At 36.5% G+C, this 25,693-nt stretch overlaps 1 long non-coding RNA gene across 3 annotated transcripts in view; it reads left to right on the top strand.

Annotated features, from left to right (window-relative positions):
- Nucleotides 1-25,693, top strand: part of LOC137233869 (uncharacterized) — a 278,410-nt gene that overhangs the window by 166,092 nt on the left and 86,625 nt on the right. For all 3 annotated transcript variants that reach the window (XR_010947586.1, XR_010947584.1, XR_010947585.1), the window contains one exon: nucleotides 6,716-6,777. This is a non-coding gene — a long non-coding RNA (uncharacterized lncRNA). The remainder of the gene's footprint in view (nucleotides 1-6,715; nucleotides 6,778-25,693) is intronic.

Raw genomic sequence — 25,693 nt, 5'->3', positions numbered from 1 at the left:
TTTTGCATTTTGTTTCACCATGTCATTATTGGAGTTGAATGTTGACATAAATTTAATTGTATAGTGTAAAGATATTAAATTTTTTGTTAAAATTTGACTTTAAAAAAAATTTTTTTTTTAAAAGTGGGCGTGGTCGTTCTCCGATTTTGCTAATTTTTATTAAGCATACATATAGTAATAGGAGTAACGTTCCTGCCTAATTTCATAATGATATCTTCAACGACTGCCAAATTACAGCTTGTAAAACTTTTAAATTACCTTCTTATAAAAGTGGGCGGTGCCACGCCCATTGTCCAAAATTTTACTAGTTTTTTATTCTGCGTCATAAGTTCAACTCACCTACCAAGTTTCATCACTTTATTCGTATTTGGTAATGAATTATCGCACTTTTTCGGTTTTTCAAAATTTTCGATATCGAAAAAGTGGGCGTGGTTATAGTCCGATATTGTTCATTTTAAATAACAATCTGAGATGAGTGCTCAGGAACCTACATACCAAATTTCATCAAGATACCTCAAAATTTACTCAAGTTATCGTGTTAACGGGCAGACGGATGGACGGACGGACGGACGGACGGATCAATCAAATTTTTTTTCGATCCTGATGATTTTGATATATGGAAGTCTATATCTATCGCGATTACTTTATACCTGTACAACCAACCGTTATCCAATCAAAGTTAATATACTCTGTGAGCTCTGCTCAACTGAGTAAAAAAAAAAAATCTTTAGTGAGAATACTTACGGTTGCCATCATAGGTCGTTGCGTTATTGCACCAATGCTTCGACGGTGGCGCATACCAACAAGCTCGCTCTGCAGAAACTGCCAAGATGAGGGGAAGATGATCAATCACTTTCTCTGCCGATGTCAAGGACTACAAGCTAGTCGATTCAGATTTCTTTCAACAATTTGGTAGGGGTTGGGAAAATGTATATTTCGCTCCTACTTAGGTTCATTAGAGAAAGCAAATGATTCATTGAGGAACACTAGAAACTAATTTGGTTGGACGAACGTTCCGTCACCCGTGACTCACTGAAGGTACTCACAACGTATAAAAATGTCTCTGATTGCAAGTTTGGGTGTGTTGCCCTGCTGCTTAGAGCTAACGAGCTACTACATACTTTCACATTTTAAATATTCTGAACTTTTAAGATCTGCCAAAGAAGTGTTTGTTAACGTAGACATGCAAGACCTGAAAATAGTTGGCACCTTCGCTGCCGAAATAAAAATTTGTGAAATAGTCAAGGTGATATTTAATCACAAGCCGTCCACATATGTGCGATGATAGGCAAATGTTAAGTCATGGCTTAGGTTATGAACCTGAGACCCTTTGGTATGGTATACACAATAGAATTACCCTCATAGCATATGGGTCCCAATAAATACGCAATAGATACTAATCGCCAACTGGTCCGAAAGAGAACCTCTTTTTATGTATCCATTCAACTGAAGCAGAGTGTTCGCACAGTGAATGCACTCCTTGAATGTAAATAAATATGCAAGAATTTTTCGAATTTGTTATAAACTGTTAAGACCATGTCAACTTCGAAACAATGGATTTAGGTGACTTTTTTTTGCTCCACTCGTTAAATAAGCACGGTGTCCAACGTCACTCTGTCGCTTAAAAACACCTACACGGTCGCATACGAGGGGTGTAAGCGAGGCTGCTGTACCCCTGAGGAGGTGATTTAGGGAAGCTCTTTTATACAGAAGAGGTTAAGGGTATGATATCGAATACATAGATTTGTTTTAGTATAACTACCACCACTGCTACGTTGAGCTGAGTAGACAAGAGAGAAGTAGAGTTTTCTCTCAAAAAACGTCACACTCAACAAGTCGCTCATCATGTCTGTCCTGATGTGTGGCTCGGAATCATAGACGGTATTGAGAGAAGTTACGATGACTCTATGAGAGTTCGAGAGAAAATTGTTCCACAAGATTTTGGTCCTGTCCTGACTAACATCGAAGAAGGTATAATGATGAGCTTAGAGAGCTTTCCGGGGAAAGTGCAACGAATAAAAGCCTGAAGAAAGTTTAATATTTCTTTTGCGATTTTTTACAAGATTTGACGCGTAGTGAAAATATGGTCGATTGTAGATTAACAAGGTCTGAAGCCGCACTGATGAGGTCGAATTAGCCGATTTCAATCTTTCGCACAATACGCTTGACAGCACCTTATATGCGATTCTAAGAAGGCTGATTCCGCGACAGTTCAGGATGCTCCTTCTTGTGAGCTGGGCAAAGAACACTTGAATTCCAATCGTCAGGCATGCACCTGTCCAACCATACTTTGCTTAGAAGCTGACGGATTTGCCTTACCAACTCCCCGCTGCCATATTTGAATAGTTCTGCAGGCAATCCATCAGCGGTCGCGTATTTGTTGTATTTTTATCTGGTTATTTCTATTCTGACTTCGTCATAATCGGGTAGGGGGGTATTTTTTCCATCATCATCGATTGCGGAATCGCCTTCGTCATCCCTGTGCGGTAAATCGCTGTCTCCATTTAGGAGAGCAAAGAAGTGTTCCCTCCATAATCTAAGTTCTCTCTGGAAATCAGTCACAAGGTCGCCGTTTTCGTTCATAGGAGTTTGTCCCGGCCTTAAAACCTTCCGTCTGTCGCCGGATTTTTTGGAAAATTTTTCAAGCCTTATTCCTGGTGGCTAGCAGCTCAAGCTCGTCGCACTCACGCCTTTCTGCCTCTGTCTTTTTATTTCTGAAAAGACGTCAACTTCTCTTTTCAACTCGCGATAGAGGATAGCGTTCACACACTCCTCTTGTTGCGCTCGCTTTTAAGGTAACCCTCTAAGCAGCGTCTTTTCTTTCGGTTGAAACGCGGCATTCTTCATCGTACTAGTTATTTTTCCGTGGTCGCCGGTAACCAATTTTTTTCGCACACTGCTCCTGCAGTCTGTCGGGTTGGGTTGTGCTCTCAGAGAGCAGGTGTGAGAGTCGAGTTGCGAAATCATGTACCTTGATGTAAATTTTTTTGCATGTACCTCGTGCTGAATAACACCAAGTTTCGAGCACCGGAGAATTCGATCATCCTCAGTCCATTAGGAGAGGTTTCATTGTGGAGGCCGAACTTGCCGACCTTGGGGCCAAAATCACCTTCTTTATCCACCCTGGCATTAAAATCGACCAGTTCTACTTTCAAAACTTGACTGGGGGCAGCGCTAAACCGGTCTACACCTCTGCATTTATGCGCATGGGATGATGCAGCTATCAACTTAATCTCCCAATGACACAATAGCACTTTCCACGCATTTATTTACATATTATTGAGTTCGAGCACAATAACAAAATAATTGTGTGTATTTGTTTTATGGTTTTTCTTATTGTTTTGTCTGATTTACAACTTCTGTTGACTGTGCCAAATCGATGCGGATGCATGCAACCAATGCACCAACAATGGCCGAATAAAATTTAATTCATTGCTCAGTTGGAGCTAAATAAAAATGTGTATTGGATTATTTTGGGGGAAGGAAGCCAATGTAAATATGTATACATATAGTATGTGGTAAGGGGCAACGGTGGCTACCCGCTGTGCCACAAACAACATGCCACGCAAGCAAAACTTGCAACAATGCTGTGTGGAACGCCACATGTCACATGCCGCAATGTTTAGTGTTAGTTGTGTGTGGCACAACTTGTGACAACAACAACTGCCTGCTTCATTTGCATTTTTGCTGCGCCATCGTATATTCATCAAATGTTAGCACCAGAGTGCAGGCATTTTTTAAGCAGCGCTCTTTAATCTTTATTAATTGCAAAAGTAGCACATAATGTGCACTGATTAATGCCAAACACAGACATAGGGCAAATGCGAGCACCCAGTAAACAAGCATTTCAAATTCCGCACTTCAATGCGCTGCTCGCCAATTTTTTTTTTATTTTGACTTTTATTAGGCACTGTACAATGATACAACAGATGGTCTGATGAAAGATCTGGTTAGTTAGTTTCATAATTGTAACACTGGAACAACTTAGATAACTATTTACATTTTACCCTATCGCTAACTAACTCATACTTATTCCGACCCGAAGGATATACTCTTGCAGATCTTGTTGACATTATACTGTCAAGAATCGTGGTAACAGAAAGCCCGCCGCTGTAAGTTTCGTTTTAGAGTTGATAAGAGCGAAATAAAGAATCAAACCAAGGCAAGACAAGGAGAAGAAAGGAAAGGAGGGAAGAGAAAGGAAATTATAAAAAATTAAAACCGCAGCGGGAGCCAAAACTGGAGGGCGTGTTCTCAATTTTGTATCGCAGTGTTGGCGGTTTGTTATCAATGAATTATCAGTCTGTTAACGACGTGTTATGGGCGGTTTGCTTTAGGTGTAGGTGTGTTATCGACGAATAAACTTATCGTTATAAGTGTCATAAAATATCTATCGCTAACATAGGTTATCGATTAGTAATCAATTTTGTACAGCCCAATAATTGGGTTGCTACAGAGAAGTGTTTAATTTCCACCGAAAAGTTATCGATTATGCATCGAACAGCTATCGATATGTTATAAATATGCAATCGATTTATTTTCGAAAAGTTACCGGTATTGTTCATGCATCGACGATTTACGTAAAAGTTATAGATATGTAATAAAAAAAGTACCAATAAGTTATCGATTTGTTATTGAAGAGTTGTTGACAGTTTATCGAAAAGTTACCGATTTTTATAGGACTGCTATCATTGATTATCGATTTCTTTTAGGTTTTTTATTGATAATTTATCGACTAGTTATCAAAAAGTAATTGATTTGATATCGAAAAATTATCGAATTCATATCTGAGTGTTTTTTGTTATCAGCGTATTCTCGATTTGTTATCGACGACTCATCGGTTTGTTATGAAACAGATACGTATATAAATTTAATGTAAAATTGATGACATTCTGTTACCCGGCTGTGCCAAGCCGATAAGAATCAAATAAGAAGCTGATGACTCGGCGATAAGAAACCGATATTAAGCCGATAACTCGACGATAATGATTTACTATCGATAATAAGCCGATGATAAAACAATAACTTTTTGGTATCGGCTTTTACCGATAACAAACCGACGAAGCACTTCTCAAAAAGCCCCAATTATTTGGTTCTGGTAAAATTGTTGTGGTTTAAATTCAACACTTGGTGAGCTCTAGCTAGCTTTCCAGACGTACTCACGAATTTGTTGCAATATTTCCAACAGGACTTTGCTACTCTCATTCCATCGTAGTCATTTAGTAGATCTTAGGCCTCGTTACCTTCTTTCAATCTACAGAGTTCATGTTCCATTAATTCGGTATTTAATAAAGAGTGAAAAGATCCCAATGTTTGTTAAGCGGGTTTGAACGTAAGCATAGGCTACGCAATCATATCATTCCTGATGGAGATTCGATCGATCTTGAAGCAGGCTGTTACTTGACGAAATTTCTAAAGACATTTTTGGACATCACTTCTTTCAGCCCTTATTTCAAGCCCTACGCACTTACACCTTTTAACCTTCACACAGTGCCTGTGCAAAACGTGCATATTTAGGCATACTGTCTTTTGTCATACCACGCTACATTCACCAATGTACCACATATTATTCTAGGCTAGCTACAGTGTCTACTATAATGCCTCAATAGTGATGCGAAATTGGTGAGAAATAAGGTCCCTCGATGCGATAAATCATATGTTTGGATAAATCATATGTTGTAATCAAGTGACCAGGTAAGAGAGCCGTGTGGAGAATCCATCCTGTTATGCGACCAGATTTTTGGGACAAATATTGTTGTATAATTAGAACTCAGCACTATATTTTTTTTTCGCGGAGACCGAATCTCGCGTCGTTGGGACGAAAGAAACCTTAATTGCATATGTTGGTCATGCATACAGGCTCAAGCCTGTAATCGAATGCTCCTTTTAGTAACTTGTAAATGTCGCTGGTAGCCTTGATAATGGCATTTTTCCTGAATTCAATTTGGTGCTCTTGTTTTCGAGTCCCGTTGCGGCAATACTTTATCAGTTACGTCGTCTGCAATCAACTTCACCTCAATGGAAGGGAACACCAGACAAATAAGTAAGTTCAATAAAATAAATTCTGGTTTTCCTAAGCACTTCAACGCTTTAGGGTACTAGGTTAATACACCAAGTTTTTCGGTAATTCAGTTAGATTAGTCTTCTCCAAATTGATTTGTTCATCCTGTTAAGAAGTTTGGGACTCCTCACCTCTTCGCTTCTCGCTTTTACGGAATTCGTTAGGACCTCGCGACCCCAACTTACACTATCGTAAATGCATGCTGTCGTGACCTGCGTTCGGGTTGGAAGAACGAAAAATGGATAACTTTGACAGGAGACAAGGTAAAGAGATCTGAGAAATTTTACGTGGTGAAATCAATTTCGGCGACCATGCTAATACCCGAGTTAAATGGGTTGATATTCAGCAAAGACCTGCAATACTCCACACAACCATAGATAACCATAACCAAGGATGAGATTGTGGCAAAACGTGGGAGAAGAGGAGTAAGAAGCGCGAACAAATGTTGAGGAAGCGGAAAACGTAGACGAAGAGAAAAATGTAGGGGGAAGATTATGAATAAATTTTGAATTGTGAAAACTTAAAAACATTGCAAAATAAATTAAAATAAAAATCATTTGAAATGTATTCAAGCCTTAAATTTGTAGCAATATAGTTTATTATAAACATACAAAATGAAGTTGTTTAATAAATTATTTATTTAACTTATTTCAGATTTCTACCATTAGACGTATAAACGTTTGTATAAATCCCTCCAGTTGTCGTATCTAAAAGAAGTAAGTGAAAAATTATATATATATATATGTATTTATTTATTACGACTCTAAGAGCCTAGTTCAAAACATAAAAATATGATTGCATTAATTAACATTTGTACTTAATCGAAATTTTTAAATTAAAGAAAAAATTTTAATAATGACACATGTATTACTAATGCATTTAAATCTCAACGACTATATCATTTAATCGGCCTAGATTTGGTGCAGTCATACAAACGGCTGCTTACTAAGTTTCTATCACAATTTTTTATATATGCAGGTAGTTCGTTGAAGTATTTCAACCCTTTGTAAAACAGACTATTTTGTTCCGATTCTGTTTTATAATTTGGCAATTTAAAATTATTTCTCTGCCTTGTATTTATATTATGGACCTCGTAATTAAATATAATACCTGTTCTGAGATACTCTGGTAAAATTCCGTGCTTTATATTATAAATAAATTGCATTGTGTTAAAGAATATTTGTTGTTTAATGCTCATCCAATTTAAACTTAGAAGCATGTCTTTTATAGGAGTATCATAACGTTTGCTTAAAATAAAGCGCATTGCTTTTTTTTGCATTTTTTGCAACTTACCAATTTGCGAATCTTGCATAATAAAAAATATTGTTGAGCAATAAATAAAGTAAGGCTCAACTATGGATCTATAAACCTTTACTTTGTAATAATTACTTAAGTTTTTACAAGTTCTTTGAATAAACCATAATTTTTTTGCTATTTTACTTACTGAATAGTCAACATGGGCATCAAATTTTAATTTGCAATCAATCTGAACACCAAAATATTTAATCGTATTTACTTTTTCTATTTCAATATTATTTATAGTAATAGTTTCAAAATTAGCAATGTTTTTTCTTGAAATACGCATGTATTTAGTTTTTTCTATATTAATTTTAAGTCTGTTTGTACACAGCCAGATATAAAGTACGTTTAAGTAATTTTGTAACTTGATTCTTATATCATTTTCATTTTTACCATTTATAGAAACTAGAGCATCATCAGCGAAAAGTTTTATGGAGCTGAATTTCAAAACAGAATTTATATCATTAATATAAATGTTGAATAAAATTGGTGCAAGAACAGAGCCTTGGGGTAGGCCAATCTTAACATCCACTTCGTCTGATATTATCGAACCAATTACTGTTCTTTGTTTGCGATTTGTTAAGAAATCTTTAAACCAATCCATTTCAACATCTCTAATACCAATTCCTTCCAATTTTCCTAATAATATTTTTTTATCTATAGTTTCGAAGGCTCTTTTAAGATCAATGAAAACTGCTATTATCGCCTTTTTATTATTAAGTTCTTCTTTCCATTCAGCTAAAACCATATTCAAATCTGTTTCACAGGAATGTTTTTTTCTAAATCCTGATTGTTGAGGTATGAGTATATTTTTTTCTTCCAAGTATTGAACCAACTGGTTTTTTACCACAAGTTCTAAAATCTTTTCATCACTGGCCAGTGTATTTATTGGACGTAACTCTTCTGCTTTTATTGTGTTATTAACTTTTTCGATTGGCACAATGGTAGAAGTTTTCCAAATACCCGGAACTATGCCACTACTTAAACTTTCATTTATGATTTGCGCATAGAAGTATCCCAGATATGATATCATGTCTTTAAGAACACCATCTGATAACAGCTTTTTACCACCTCGCTTAAATTTAAACGTCATGACAATTTTGATGACGTCGTCTGTACTAAATTTTACAAATTTGAAAATCCCATTTAACTGAATACGAAAATTTACTTCTGTATAAAATTCTTCTATATTATTGCAAATATCCTCAATGCTATCAACAAAATATTTATTTAGATTGTTAGCAATTTCAGATTCATTCATATGTGCTGTACCGTTTATCAAAATTTTCTTGAAAGAAGAGTCTTCATTAACCCTACTTATTGCGAATTTCAAATATTTCCACATCGCTTTACTATATTTACTATTCATCTGTATCTTATGCTCCATATGCTTAATTTTTTTAATTTTTACCAGCTTCTTATATTCTTTTTTTATGTTTCTATACTCATCCCATTCTCCAGATATTTGAGCTAGTTTATAAAAATCTAATTTATATTTATTCATGTTGGTTAACTCATTGTCATACCATTTATTAATTAATTTTAAGTGTACTTCCTTTTCATACGTTAAGTTTCGCATGGCATTGCTATTAACCAGCCCTACTTTAGACTCTAAATCAATTCTATTAAAGTTGCTAAAATCGCACAAGCGCAATTGATTAATCAGTGCTTCCGTATTATAATACTCCCAAGAAGTAATATTTTTAAGGCTTCTCATTTTTGACCTAGGACTGCTTTTAATTTTAAATTGGATGATTTCATGATCTGATATTTGGTGTTCATCTAACTTTTCACATAGTATATCGTCAGTATTCGAAAAGAGTAAATCAATTTTAGTTTTAGATGTCTCAGTTATACGGGTATCAAAATCTACTTTTTGATTCATTGAATATGATTTAAATAGATCAATTAGTTGAATGCTATAAGTTGAGCTATTATTCAAATTGATATTAAAATCACCTACAAGAATATTGCTATCTGATAGTTCGCAAGTACTACCTAGGACGTTGCGCAAATAGTTAATAAAATCGGCATCACTTGTACTAGGAGAGTGATAAATCACTCCAATTTGCCATTTTGGGTTGAAGTGCTTCAATTTAATAAAAATACACCAAAGATTTTTATCTATTGCTTTGTTGAATTTAATGTTATATTCAATTGAATTATGTACGTAAATCAGCACCCCGCCAGTATGTCTACTATGTGAATCGCATCGCATTAGTTTGTAAGTATGTATATTTAACTCTGAATTTGAAATTGCATTAGTGGTACATGTCTCAGCACATAATATTATAGCTGGATTTTTTATTTCAACAAATTATTCGAGTTCCTCTTTATTGCCTAAAATACTATTAATATTAAGATAAAGACAAATAGGATATTGATTTCTTGATTGCTACTTTCTAGTTCTAGATTTACTTTCAATATATCTTTTATATGCTGGGCATTCCTGACTAAAGGTAGTATGGTGTATATCCGCTTCTAATAGTTTTTTATGTACAAGCTCACAACAATTTACACACTTAAAAATACTTGATGAGCAATCTTTTAAGTAATGAGCACATTTACTACATGCTTTTTTGTTAATGCATTCAACAGCCTTATGATTAAAACCTAAACATTTAAAGCATCTAAATACTCTTACGTACTCAATGGTAATGCAAGAGTCCCACTCTATATTTATTCTCTATGTGAATATTAATTTTATATTTAGAAGCTTAATTAATTTGTGCAATACGCAAGAGTCCCAAATTCTTTGTAAAATCAAACCGTTACTTACTTATTTACTTAATTAGCACGTAAACGTTTAAACGGTCTTAGCCGGCCAACAAGTCTCGCCAGTTGCTTCTTAGTTGAGCTGCCTGGCTACCCAATGGAATTCAAGACGTTTTTCACCTGATCCTTTTCAAGCAGACTCTCTCTGCTTCCGTAGGCGGGTTCCGATAAGAATACCTTCATAGCAGAACGATCATCCTTCATTCGCTTAACATAGCTAAGCCAGCGTAGCCGATGTGTATTAATTCGCTGGACTATGTTTATGTCTGCGTAAAGCTCATCGTTAAATCTTCTTCGGTACTTGCACTCGCGAGCGCGTAGAGGTCAGTATATCTTTCGAAAATTTTGTCTCTCGAACCATTTTGATTCGGATTTTTGTTCTTAGGTTCTCGTGTATGTGTTTGTTCCAACACACTTCAAAAAAAAAAAAGGGAGAACTAATTTGCATAAAAAAAGGCGTGAGTACCAAGTACTCGTAGAGTTCGAAGTGTAAACATTCATGCATGTGAAAGTCTAGAAAAATAATCTTAAGTTAATTAGAGCTCGCCCCTTAATAAAGTTAAACCACAATAGAGGCACCTTTATAAATAATTTATGGATTTTCAAGAGGAGCCTCGTCGGCTTTTTATCAGTAACAAATTATTATCGTCGAGCATCCTCGTCATCATCTTCCTCAACTCCTATTGGAGCATAGGGCCTCGACCACCGACTTAAATCGTATTCTGTTAGGTGCGGTTTTTGTGATATCATTCCACGTTTATCCTGGCGTCTTCGAGTTCTTTATCCACAGTTCTGCGCAAAAATTTCGCAGGTGCACCAGGTCGTCGGCTTCCTTGTGGATTCCATCGCAATGCTTGTCTGGCTATATATATCGTCGAGCTATCGGCTTCATATTGGTTTACTAATTATCGGCTTGTTTAAGCTGTGTTACAGATGTGTCATCGGTTTGAAGTGAAGTTTTATCGTTATATGTTTCATAACAAGTCGATAATACGGCGATAGCAAATTGGTAACATCATTATAATCATAAATTTTGCGCTTAACCGCCTAAGCGATTTTGTCCGTTTCGTAACAAGCGAAGTCAGCTATCCCTGTTTCGCGATAACTGACGCCAATTGGGATCACCAAGGGAGGTCAAGTCTAAACCACCACCTGCCTCTCCCTCTCAACTCAGTGGAGGTCTTCCTTTTCCTCTGTTTCCAAGCTGTGGCGTCGACTGAAATACTTTTTATCCGGAGCGTCTTCATCCCTTTGCTTAACAAGACCTAGAGAGCGAAGCTTTTGGCTTTTTAATCCCTGCTTTATCGTCAAATCCGCGTAAAGCTTTAATAGCTCATCATTATACCTGCCGTCGGCATTACCGACAGCGAAGAGCGACTTGTAGAGAGTGGTCTCGTTTGAAACTATATCCTTTTTACTGTTAGTGCTGGCTCCCAAATAGAGGAGATCCTTCACAGTCTCGATATTATATCCGTCAACAGTGACGTGGCTACCTCCGGAGTGATTACGGCAGAGCTTAACTCCCAATTTGCGTCGTGCTCCTTTTAATTTTTCTTAAAATTGGTAGACAGGACCTATATACATGTTTTATGCCTACTCAACGAACCTGTCGATAGTAAATCGATGACTCATTGATAAACTTGTAATTGATAGAACATTTAGAACGATTCGATAACTCGTGTAAGCCTCGTCGATAACACACCCATAACTACATCTATAACAAACCGTTAACATTTGGATAACGAATTGATAACACGACGCCCGGCTTCGGTTTTAGCTTATAAAGTTTCTTTTCCTCAACCCCCCCCCCCCCCTCCCCCCCCCCCCTCTCCCTATGATTCTTTTGTAGTTAAGAAGAAAATTTCGATTATATTTCATATTAATTTAGTACGCAATCATTACATTGCCCTGCGTGACATTCATTAAGACTGGCGTGAATAAATGTCGCGCTATGAGAAAAATTAACAATTGCTTACCAAGAAATAGAAAGTAAAAAATAAGAGGGCAGCTACAATTTTTTTTCTTTTTCTTTTAAATAAAATAACGAATTTTCTCAACCAAAGAAGGGAAAACGAGCTGCTGTCAGAAAACATTAAAGCACGATTTACATATTAACTTCTTCCTTAAACTTCAGTTTGTACCCTTTTTGAAGATGCTGCGTGATTGTTAAAAGGATTCGAACTTTCCCTTGCTTGAAATTAAATCCTTTCTTTTCATCCTTTTTCTCAGCAAAGGGTTATGTCATTCAAATTTTAAAAACATTTGGCAGGTAAATATTGAATCGTAAACATTTAGCGGGAAACATAAAACTCTGTTTTGCATACGAATGCCATTTGTGGCGTTTCGAAGCAAAACTAAAAAAAAAATATAATAAATGCATCGAATTATAAAAAAAAAACAACAAAAAAAGGAAGAAATTAACTTTTCCACCACTCGAGTTTTGTGAAATGTGGCGTAAACTCGTATTTGCCTGCTAATTAGTGACGTAAAGTACTGGTATTTTGGTGAATCGGTTCTTTCGTGTCTGCTTATAAGATTCTTCGAGCCAAATCACGAAAGTATAAACGGATGCTGCTAGAGTTTTGTGAAAATATTATAGAGTTGTCGCTTTCTTATATTAATAAAAATATAAAATATAAGGCGCGATAGCCTCCGAAGAGATTTAGGCCGAGCTTATTTTCCAATTTCCGACGTGCTCCTTTTAATTTATCCTACAAACTGGCGGATATTAACCTACTTGTCTTATGCCTATTCGGAACGGCATCTGCAAGGCAGATGAGTTTTCACTGAGAGCTTTTCATGGCAGAAATATACTCGTAGTGCTTGCCAAACACTGCAGAGGGGTGACGCCGCTTAAAAAGACTTATTTCTTCTAATTGAAAAAACTTGTTGCTAAAATTTTGATGTTACCTTGTCTGAGGAGTGAACCCAGGGTCTTCGGTTCGGCGTGGTAGGCGGAGCACGCTACCAACACACCACGGCGGCCGTTATTAATAAATTACTCATAATACTCATCATAAATAACTCAAAAAAGGCTTCGTGAGACTAAATGAATGAAAATACCTTATGATAGTAATAATTTATAATACCGCTTTCATTACCATCACCACACCACATCCATATGTATGGTTACCACAGCCCCACTGTAACAACGATCAGTAAGCAAATGAGAATGCACAGAAAAACTGCAAGTAATCACTCGCAAGCATTTCATTCGCTTGACAGTCGCCTAGCCGCGAACACGCAAACTGAGAAACAATTTTCCGTTACCTACTTCATCGAAGACGCAAACTTCGATAAGAGAGGTCTGCACCGCAAGCACTTTGCGTGAAGAGATGTAATTCTCATTTTGTTGCACAGGGAATCGGTCCACCGATTCACCAATCTTACTCACTGACATCCTCCAATTCACCGACGCGTCATCTAGGACACGATATCACCAAGCATCAGCATGGTTTTATTGCAGGGCGTTCGACTGTCACAAATCTAGCGGTTTTTTCCCAGTTTTGTGTTTCAGCGTTCACGGATGGATGTCAAGTTGACACCATATATACAGATTTTTCCAAGGCCTTTGACACATTTTCGCATAAACTACTTTTGTGGAAACTTGAAAACATGGGCTTTCATTCAAGTTTTCTGTTGTGGCTGAAGTCTTACCTAGAAAATAGGATATATTTTGTTGAAATCGAGAAAACTAAGTCCTACAAATTCTTAGCAACTTCCGGTGTACCACAAGTTAGCATCCTTGGTCCTATTTTATTAATAATTTTTATTAATGATGTTGGCTCTTGCCTAAAATATTCTAATTATTTACTTTATGCAGACGATTTAAAACTCTTCCGTATGATCACCAGTATTTATGATGCTTTGCGTCTGCAGGAAGATCTGAATGCTATCAACGATTGGGCTTCACAAAATAACCTGCGACTCAACATTAGTAAATGCTGTCACATAACGTTTACTAAGTCAATGAATATCCTTTCGTCCGTGTATTCGATCTCAAACGTAACGCTTTCCTCAGTTGATGAGTTTCGTGATCTTGGCGTAATTTTTGATTCGTCGTTTACCTTTGCTAATCATGTTAACTTTCTTATACCAAAAGCTTACGACGATATGCGAAGGATTTCAAAGACCCGTATACCAGAAAGATTTTGTATAATTCCTTAGTACGTTCAAAGTTAGAATATGCCTCAGTCATTTGGAATCCGATATACTCTTCACACTCTTTAAGAATTGAACGAGTTCAGCGGAAATTCATGCGGTTTGCTCTTCAACCTCTACACTTTGATAATCCCATGTCACCCTACAATGCGAGATGCATGCTTATAAATGTCTTGACACTTGAAGTCAATCTTATCTGTTCAAATCTGCTCAAGGCTTAATGTTTATTTTTGATATAATATCTGGTGCTATTGATTGTTCCGAACTGGTCTGGGTCAGGTAACTCTCAATGTCCCTAACAGAGCCCTCCGCTTTCACAATACATTCCGTATTGAATTGTTGCGTTCTAATTACTTCAGCTTTGCTCCTCTTCTAAGAGGATTTGTAGAATTCAATCACCTATCTAGGAGTCTAGATCTTGACCTTGCCATGTCTACGTCTCTCTTCAAGGCATGCATTGAGTCTTACTATCTATCACATTAAGTCATACTTAAATTACTAATTTAGTTCTATGTACACTGTAATCTAGCCATTGACTCAATAAAGAAATGAAATGAAATGAAATGAAACTACCGATTTCTTGTGAGTCGATGCACGGATTTGTTATCGCCAACCCCACTCTCCTGTCCAACCATCGCAGACCTCCTCTACTGATGTATAACACACTAGTGCGCTGCAAACCCCGTCACCATCAACCGATATACCGTTCTCCGAAACCCGATAATACTAGCAACCGTAAGATGTTTGGCAACTGATACACGGTTCGCCCGCTTCCTCACCTTTTCCAGGTCCGACTGGCCATCGGACCCCGTCCATCGATACTATACCTGTCAACCCTTCCATTAATCAGCGGTTGGTTGCAGTTCCCCTCCAATACGTCTGAACCAAATACCACCCACAAAGTAAAGTGTATTCATTTAGAAAGGATATAGGTTCCTTAACGACCTGAATTTACTGAGTGCTACTCCAGCCTTCGGCGAATACCAGAAACAAACTGTAGAGTTTATGTAGGTCCTGAGAGTGTTTGGAGGTCTACTAAAATCACCATACAATCACTGAAATATGTTTTCGGGCTTCTTGGAATGGCAATCTGACCTGCTAAAGTGTTCAAAATTCAAAGAGGAACAGTCAGTGCATTCAATTTTCTCGTTCTTATTGCTGTTCTCCGGATACTCTCTCTTATGTTTCTCTCTCTTTTGTATCACTAATACCCAGAGATTCATAGATTACGACGAGTCCTTTGAAGCGCACATAACGACCATTGACTTTAAACTCTTCAGCTGTTGCTCGTCGCACCATAATAAGTACTTGCACGTACATAACTGCGCATACACACAAACCGACATAGTTGTAGCAGCAGCAAAAAAAAAAAAAAAAAAATACCAAACAATTCACAACAATGATAGCAATAACGGCGGCGAATATTTCAAATGCCAACCCTTTGTTGGGACTTTGGCTGCGGTGCAAAAGGTGCGCCATGAGAACCAAATCATTGTCGGCCGACGCGGCGCATTGCTTCACCGGCCAGAACGCCTCAACAACATCACATTTGGTGGTAGCGGAGCTCTTCACAATCACTGATTCTGATTCAGCGATATGCGTTTGAAATAGGAAAATTGAAAAAGTGGAAAAACAACATTTTTTTTTGTATTGGGTGACGTGTTTCGATGGGACAAGAGTAGGAACATCGCGATGTTAGAAAGCGAAAATGATATGCGCATCTTGTTAAGATCATCAGCATAGTAAACATTGAACAAAGCGTTCCGCTTAATGCGTCCGAACGATGCACAGCACAAAAAAAAAACAAATCTCAATGTAGGGAATATTAAGTTTTAGATAAAAAAAATGTTTGTATAAAATATGTTGAAAACGGGAAAGCAGTAAAGTTAAATGAAAACATAATAATCAAATGGGATGAGATGAAAGTTGGCGCTGCGCGGCTTTGGTGATATTATTCGAATTTGAAACGAAAGCTGGCAGCAGCGTGACATTTGGTATACGTTGACAGTACAGGGTTATTTTAAAAAGGCACACAGGGAGTTGCATCTAATAATAAAATTTTGTCTTCAAAGTGTATGCCTTCACTACAAACTTTCTTAATTGGCGCTTAGTCGTTTAAACGCTTCTGGCCGTCCAACAAGGCGCGCCAGTCACTTCTTCAGTAGGTTAACTGGCGCCAATTGGTCACACTAAGAAAGTCTCCAGCGCAGTTGGTGCCGCTCTCTTACCTATCCAGCGTATCCCAGCGTAATTTTCTCTCGAACTCTCCCAGAACTGCCTAATCTGATGTTGTCATGGCACATGTTTCTGCACTATATAGCCGCAGGAGTACATTAAGTGACTTGTAGAGCATGATCTTCGTTTGTCGCGAGAGGACTTTACTTCTCAATTATCTGCCTAGTTCGAAGTAGCATTTGTTGGCAAGTGGGATTATTCGCTGGATTTCACAGCTTGCTTGTTGTGTTAATGCCTGCTCCTAAATAAACGAAGAGTTTTGTTATTTCGAAGTTATGGCTGCCAACAGTAGCGTGGTTGCCAAGGCGCAAATGCATTGACGCTTTGCTTAATGACAGCAAGTACTTCGTTGTGTCCTCATTCACCATCAAACCCATCTTTTCCGCTTCCTTTTCCATTTTGGAGTTGGCAGAACTTACAGTGACGAAATAAAATAATGACGGAAACCAAATCCTTCTCCCCCTCATGATGATACAATTTGGAAGGCATGCATTTTGAAGGTTGACATTTACAGACGAAAATCTTAAACTCGTCCATTGGTTAAGTAGTGCGCAGCGCTATAGCAATAAAAAACAAGTAAGGACGGTACTGTCTTCGGCTGTGCCGAAAACTTCATACCTTTCATGAATGGGGCTGAACAATAATCTTATCCCGTTCGTAATCTCCAAAAAATCGCATGTATAAGATAAGAAATAAATGATTATAAAATAAACGATTTTTAAGATAAATATAAAATAAAAAATGGCAAAAACCGCCTTATATGAACGATCGGTTGTATGGGATGTATATTATATATAGCTCCGATCGAAATGATTTTTTCAGAAAATCTTCTATGATATTTAGAATAAATATCACAAAATTTAACGTTTTCATATTGGAAATTAAGGGAGAAATGGATAAAAATCTTTCTATCTGAACGATCGGTTGTATGGGATATATACTATATATAGCTCCGGTCAAAGTGATTTTTTCAGAAAATCTTCTATGATATATTAAAATATATATCACCGAGTTTCACGTTTATACTTTCTAAATTAGGGGAGAAATGGCTAAAAATCTTTCTATCTGAACGATCAGTTGTGTGGGATATAACTATCTATAGCTCCGATCGAAATGATTTTTTCATGAAATCTTCTATAATATACCAAGTTTAACGTATTTATATTGGAAATTAAGGGGGAAATTGCCAAAAATCTTTCTATCTGAACGATCGGTCGTATGAGATATATACTATATATAGCTCCGATCAAAGTGATTTTTTCATAAAATCTTCTATGATATATTAAAATATATATCACCGAGTTTCACGTTTATACCTTCTAAATTCAGGGAGAAATTGCCAAAAATCTTTCTATCTGAACGATCGGTTGTATGGGATATATACTATATATAGCTCCGATCAAAGTGATTTTTTCGGAAAACCTTCTATGATATATTAAAATATATATCACCGAGTTTCGCGTTTATACTTTCTAAATTGCGGCAGGAATGACCAAAATCGTCTTATCTGAACGATCGGTTGTATGGGAGATATAGGTTATAGTGGTCCGATCCTACCTGATCCGACAAATGTCTAATATAATACAAAAATACATCCTTGTGCCAAATTTCATTTAGATATCTCAAAATCTGAGGGACTAGTTTGCGTTCAAACAGACAGACGGACGGACAGACGGACATGGCTATATCAACTCAGTTCGTCGCCTTGATCAATTCGGTATACTTAATGGTGAGTCTATCTTCTATATTTCTCAACGTTACAAACATCGGGCCAAAGTTAATATACCATTTAATGTTCATGAAAGGTATAAAAATGGCAAAAAGCCGCCTTATATGAACGACCGGTTGTATGGGATATATATTATATATAGCTCCGATCGAAATGATTTCTACAGAAAATCTTCTATGATATATTAGAATATATATCGCCAAGGTTCACGTTTTTATATCGGAAACTAAGGGAGAAATGTTCAAAAATATTTCTAACTGAACGATCGGTTGTATGAGATATGTATATACTATATACATATAGCTCCGATCAAAGTGATTTTTTCAGGAAATCTTCTATGATATATTAGAATAAATATCACCAAGTTTAACGTTTTTATATTGGAAATTAAGGGAGAAATTGCCAAAAATCTTTCGATCTGAAAAATCGGTTGTATGGGATATATATTATATATAGATCCGATGGAAATGATTTTTTCAGAAAATCTTCTATGATATTTAGAATAAATATCACCAAGTTTCACGTTTTTATATTCGAAACTAAGGGAGAAATGGCCAAAAATCTTTCTATCTGAACGATCGGTTGTATGAGATATATACTATATATACCTCCAATCAAAGTGATTTTTTCAGAATATCTTCTATGATATATTAGAATATATATCACCGAGTTTCACGTTTATAATTTTTAAATTGCGGCAAGAATGACCAAAATCGTCTTATCTGAACGATCGGTTGTATGGGAGATATATGTTATAGTGGTCCGATCCTACCGGATCCGACAAATGTCAAATGTAATACAAAACTACATCCTTGTGCCAAATTTCATTGAGATATCTCAAAAGTTTGAGGGACTAGTTTGCGTTCAAACAGACAGACGGACGGACGGACGGGCAGACGGACGGGCGGACGGATGGACGGGCATGGCTATATCAACTCAGTTCGTCGCCCTGATGAATTCCGTATATTTAATGGTGAGTCTATCTTCTATATATCTCAACGTTACAAACATCGGACCAAAGTTAATATACCATTTCATGTTCATGAAAGGTATACAAATTAGTTGCCATAATTCTAATCTAACCTGAAAGAGGAAAAATCGTCCGTATGTAATTTGGGCTTCATTGTTAAAGTCTGGCTGCGCTCCCGGATATGAATGTCAATGTAATTTGAATAATTGTCTCTATCCACTCCATGGGCATAAGCAAAAACCCGTTAGAGTACTTAAGCCAAAATATAAATATTTAAAAATAGTATTAGAAGTTGTTCAACACTAGTCCTGTGGCCTCCTCTTAACGAGCGTTGTTCAAATATAATTTGTTGTGTTCCATTTTTTTTTTTATTATTAATTCATTTCACTGCAATGAGTTGGTATTTGTGTGTATTTGATAAATTACGCTCCATTACTCAAATATCCAAATGCTGGTTTGTTAGATGATTGGACTCGGGCTCTTTAATTATTTCGAAACGGACAGATAGCCCTGGCAGGTATGCAACAGTAATAGTTAGTCATTGTGGACTTGTAATCATTTTAGTCATTTATTTCATATACATACATATAAACATACATGCATACAACTGATGTCCTGCTTCCTTTATTCTAACTCTATCGGCGACCTTTGGCGGGGAACCTTTTTTTTCACTCGCTTTTTACGGCGTACTTTTCCTAACCCTTGACTGCTTTTCAAACATACACAGAGTTAACTTCATTTTAATTTACACATTTTTAATGTCGGCATTTGCGTTTTAATAGAAATTTTCTTACACTTAATTTTGCTTCTAATGATCGACCCAACAGCTGACCTTTGTCCTGTACCAATTCATCCCCTTAATCCTTGTGCAGTTTCTTTTGAAGTGTTTAGGATCCCTTTTTATGTACGTAGCTATGCGCATACATACAATATTTTAATCACGTAAATTTATCAAAAGGGAAAGACCTAATTAGCCGCATTTTAGTTGGTTTGTGTTTCGTGCAGCTTTTGAAGTGACAGCGACATACCTTAGCACTTTCATGGAAATTTCGTAAGGTTACGCCTGGGCTACTTTTTCGGATCAGCACTCAATTGAAATGTTTTTACGTTCATGAGTGCACGTAAACAATACTATATACATACAATTGTATGTCATACATTTTAACATATTGTTGCGAATATTCGAAAACTCGGCGCTTTCTGTGTCATTCGTATCACTGAACTGTCAAAGAAATACATCCAAATGTTCTGTATATAAAATACTCTTTATTTACAGCACTACTCTTGCATTAGAACTTCACACTTAAAATTATTGGCGTAATTCACATTCAAAGTTATAAAATCAAACTGATTAACTATCACTTGGGCTGGGCCGCTTTTCTACTCTCAAATACCTCGTTCGCCTGTTTCTCCCAAGGTCTACACTTTTTGCGAACAGCCTTCTCGATAAGTTAAATAAAAATAAATAAATGTAACTCGAAGTGTTGCGGGGCGACCCCAATTTGATGAACTTTTTTCTATTTGAAAAAACTTTTTTTCTAAATGTTTGATGTTACTTTGCCCGGAAGTTGAACCCAGGAGTCTCGATGTGGTAGGCGGAGCGCGCTACCACCATAACCCGGCGGCCGACAAATTGCTTATTTAGCTTCCCGTAGTCGTGTTTTTAGATCGGATTTATTGCCGGTGATGTTCAATCCGCACACTTCAAATTCTTATTTGAGCTGTTGGATCTTCAATTCACTTAACTTTGCCTCGTCCCAGTTGTTTTTGAAATCTTTGGAATTTGTTCAACAAATTCTCTTTTGATAACAGTTGTGGCAAATTATCTGAACTATTCTGCGCATTCTGTTATCGTACGAACCATAAAATGTTCTGTATATAAAATGCTCGTTACTTACAGCACTGGTCGCGTACTTATTAATAATCATATTCATATTTATTAAGTCAATGACAGAAACCTTACTGACTAGATTTACAAGTTTAAAAATTAACTTATAACTAAAAAACAATTAATTAAAGGATAAGATAAATTTTCTCGATAGGAAGAATCAATACGTAACTTAAGCAAAGGCCTGGGCATTGCAAAGTCAATATAGAAATATAATCAAACTGTTCGAGGGCTCTTATGAGAGGGGCAAAGCTAAGGTAATTGGTTTTCAGAGCTTCAACGTAGAATATATTGTCAGAGCGTATAATTCTACTGGGAACTTCATATACAACGTATTAAAACCAAACTGAATAATACTTTCACAGACAGCGCTGCCGGTCTGGACTTTTCGCGAACAGCCTCCTCGATTAGTTGCTTATTTACTTCTCTCATATCTCTGCATATCCTTTTCGCTCTTTTCTTGTATGTATATGTGTGATTAATTTCTTCTGCGCTCTTTTTTGCTGTGTGAATAATGTCATCTACTCTCTTAGCTGCTGTGCACATATGTATATGCGTAGCTATTTGTGGTCCCATCTTCTTACATTGATGTTGTGATTGTGCAGCATTTATTTACTAGCGGCATAGTGATGTATCGGAATTACTAGTATTCACCACAATATCAACTACTTCATCTGCTACACAACTTTTCAAACACAATATAGAAAAGTCGTAGAGAGTAAAAAAACGTATATATCAATAAATACAAGTAAATATCGAAAAAAAAAATAAAAGGCGTTTATAAAGGAAATATTTCTGCTTTCAAACGGTATATGCAGATTTTTAATGAAAACGAGTTTTCGTGAGAATGTAAGAATATCTCGAAAACAAACACCAAAATGAATAATCGGATTCCATATTCAAATGAAGCGAACCGCATACCTTTCAAAAAGTACTAACTAGTATTTCTGGGTGTGGACTTTTTTTTAAATTTTATCGGCATGTTCTGTATTGGCCTTGAACTAATGATTAGTTGCAAGGCACCTCAAAAAAGCATTGTTTGAGGTGAGCTTTTTTATTGTAAATTTTGAACTTATAAAAAGTCCGCCATCAGCATAGATTTGTGGGGAGCCCTCTAAGGGTGTCGTCACCCTAAATAATTAAAATTGTTGTGAGAATTTGAAAATAAATATTTTTTCAGCGGTTCAATAGTTCCGTGGAGTCCACCATATAACCAAAAAAAGTTTTAGTACTTTTTGTTGTATACATTTTTTGAAAACAAGTGCTGCAATTGTGTTCATGTCAAATGTGTAACAGCTTTGCTCTATACCGCACTCGCTAGTCATTAATTTGGTTCAAGTGTTTTCCACATTTTGACCTCCTTGACGTTTGTCTTGTTTCTAACAAATCCCTACAAGTGGAATTACATATGCATGTATGTAAAACTAAAGTAGCTCCTTTACTGCACATTTCCTGCTATAATATAGCTAAACGTTTTTTTTTTTTTCAGTTCAAATCAATTCAACTCAATCTATTGCGTTTCATTTCCCTTCATCTTTCTTTATGAGTTTATCATCCATATTTATTAATACCTTTTTCATATTCGATCATAAAATTTTGATTTCTCCAATTGGGAGGCTATTTGAATGTGAACGAACGTTAATGTTGGCGGGTATCATATGAGTTTATGGGCACATACAGTGCGCTGCACAATCATAGCACATGCGGCTTATTTTTTTTACTTTTGGTTAATTTTTTATCTTTTTAGTTAATAAAATATCGACGCCTGAGTGGAATATCACCATATCTAGGCTACCGTTTCGTAAACGTCCCAACTCAGAGAAATATTGAATAACGGCCTATTTCAGAATTGGTTTCAAGAACGACCTATCTCAGAATTCACTTGAAGAACGTTTTAACTCAAAAATTGATTTAAAAGGCACTATGTGAGCTCAACTTCAATACATTTTTACATAACCTGTGGCGTTTATGAAGAACATATGAAATAGGGCGTTAAAGAAACGACGGGCAGGATATGGTCATATTCCATTCCAGTCGATATAAAAAAGAAAAAATAAGGAGAGGAACCAATTCTAGTTACATGAGATGTTTTTATTTTTTTATTTTATCATCTCGCAATGCAAACTGCCCCAGAACTGGAGTTCTTTGTACATATATTATTATCGATAAAAATCCTCTCAGAAAGGTTTATGAGGTGTTACACGGAGAGAATTTGTTACTTAAACAAAAGCAGAAACAAGTAAAATTAGGCATGTTTTTCAACTTGGAAAATAATTTCTTGTTATTAAGAAAATACGGAATTTTTGAATTTTTCAGTTAACAAGAAAATATTTATTTATTTCCGTCTTGATAACCACTTAAATAATTAAGAATTTTTTCCTTAAGTGAATCACATATTTTCTTGCGTAAGCTCCAAAAATAAGAAAATGTATACTCAAGTTAAACAATTTTTTGCTTAGTAAAATATCCATAACAAAGAAAGACTTTTCGTGAAGTAAAAAAACTTTTTCACCTAAAATTTAGTAAATATTTCCTTAATGTTTACTGAAATAATCAGGCAAATTTTTTCCTGAACCCAGTAAACCCTTTTCCTAATAAAACACAGAAATATATTTATACCCAATTGGGCTGGCACAGATTTTATATTCTTATAGATTTAAGTAAAACATTTTTTTCCGTGTATTCATGTTCATTCCACTGTCACAGATCAGATCTTCGGCGACCTGATTTACAACGTGCACAAAGCAAATTTTGAAGATATTGGACATTCATGTCAGTGGCATCACGCTACCGACTGCCCTACACATAAAAATTCTGGATGTGACGCAATCGTACCTCAAACTAAGAGTCGTAACAAAATTCTCAAGTATCTTGTCGGAAACACTTGGGGCAAAGATAAAGACACGCTAATTACCACTTATGAAGCAATTGGCCGCCCGCATGTATGCTCCACGTTCCCAATATGATCGCGAGCCTAAAATAAACAAACTCGAGAAAACTGCAGGTCTGTCAAAATACCGCCCTCAGAGCTGCCACGAGATGTATGCTTATGTGCCCAGCACATCAGCTATACAGACAGGCGACAATACTCACCATAAACTAAAGAAATTAAATGCTGGTAAAGATGCTGATAAAGATGCCTCGACCCCCAGGAACTTAAGAAGTCATCGCCGTAGGCCTTATTAAGAAATTTGGCACTTACGAAGTCAGCCGTATGAAGAGATATCCACAAATAGTCGTAGGACTACTATGCCAGAAATTGCCCTGTGAACTCTGTTCTCAAAGACAAGTACCATGAATTCGCAAGTGAAAAATCCAACCTAATACTGTTTTCACACAGAAACTTAATGATCTCATTTCACCTTCTAATGAAATCGTAAATTTTTTGCTTTCACACATAAGTATCTGCTCGATTAGTTTGAAGGGTGATATGTCAAGCGAATAAAATGACAATGCTATATGACAGACAATGACACTTACTTTGACAAATGACATTTTTAAGCAATGGACACACCAAAACTAAGAAACTGAACGCTCCCAACAGAGTTACGTTGGGCTCTTGATTTAATTAGGCATTCGATTAGTCACTAATGAAATAATTATAAATTCGAATCTTGTATAGAAGATTGAGCTCAATAAGCGTCTTAATGTAGAAAATAAATAAATAAATGTAAGGCGCGATAACCTCCGAAGAGATCTAAGGCCGAGCTTCTCTTCCAATTTGCGTCGTGCTCCTCTTGATTTTCCCTACAAATTGGCCGGACGGGACCTACATGATTTTATGCCGACTCCGAACGGCAAGGCAGATGAGTTTTCACTGAGAGCTTTTCATGGCAGAAATACACCCGGAGCGCTTGCCAAACACTGCCGAGGGGCGACCCCGCTTAGAAAAATTTTCTTCTAATTGAAAAACTTATTTCTAAAATTTTTGATTTTGCTTTGCCCGGGGGTTTGAACCCAGAGCATCCGGTGTGGTAGGCGGAGTACGCTACCATCACACCACGGTGGCCGCCAATGTAGAAAACTGCCTTCATTATTCAATAAGCCGTGTGTGTGAAAATAGTATAACACTGTTTAAACAGCAAGTTTCTTCGGACTACCGTTAGAGCATATGGATGACGATTTGTGAATGGTCTATTACAGCAACAACAACAGCCACTTCATATTCACAAAAAAACGAAAATACAAGTTTCAAGCATTTGCCCGGTACTTTTTAGAACTTTTTTGTTACATGTCTACCAAGCCGCACGGCCTCTGTTGAAGTTACTCGAAAAGTAACTTCAAAATAATTTAGAAAAAGTTTCCCTGAACGAAACCACGCCTCGGCAATGGTATGGCACACGCTTGCAGTGTATTTCTGCTCCAAAAAAAACTTCTCAGCAAAAAATTTGCTGCCTTAGCATATGTCGCTCGGAGTCGACAGGACCATCCTAATTATTATTATGTATTTCAAGCCATATAACGAAATCACGCATAATATTTTATGTGAAAGAAAAATTGTGCGCTATTAATTTGCCGCGAACTGTACATTCATATATATATATATTTACATAGGGGGTATACCATAAAATCTAA

This window comes from Eurosta solidaginis, chromosome 5 (genome assembly GCF_040869045.1).
Source record: "Eurosta solidaginis isolate ZX-2024a chromosome 5, ASM4086904v1, whole genome shotgun sequence".
Classification (NCBI taxonomy): domain Eukaryota; kingdom Metazoa; phylum Arthropoda; class Insecta; order Diptera; family Tephritidae; genus Eurosta; species Eurosta solidaginis.
This window is presented reverse-complemented; position numbering and strand designations above follow the sequence as displayed.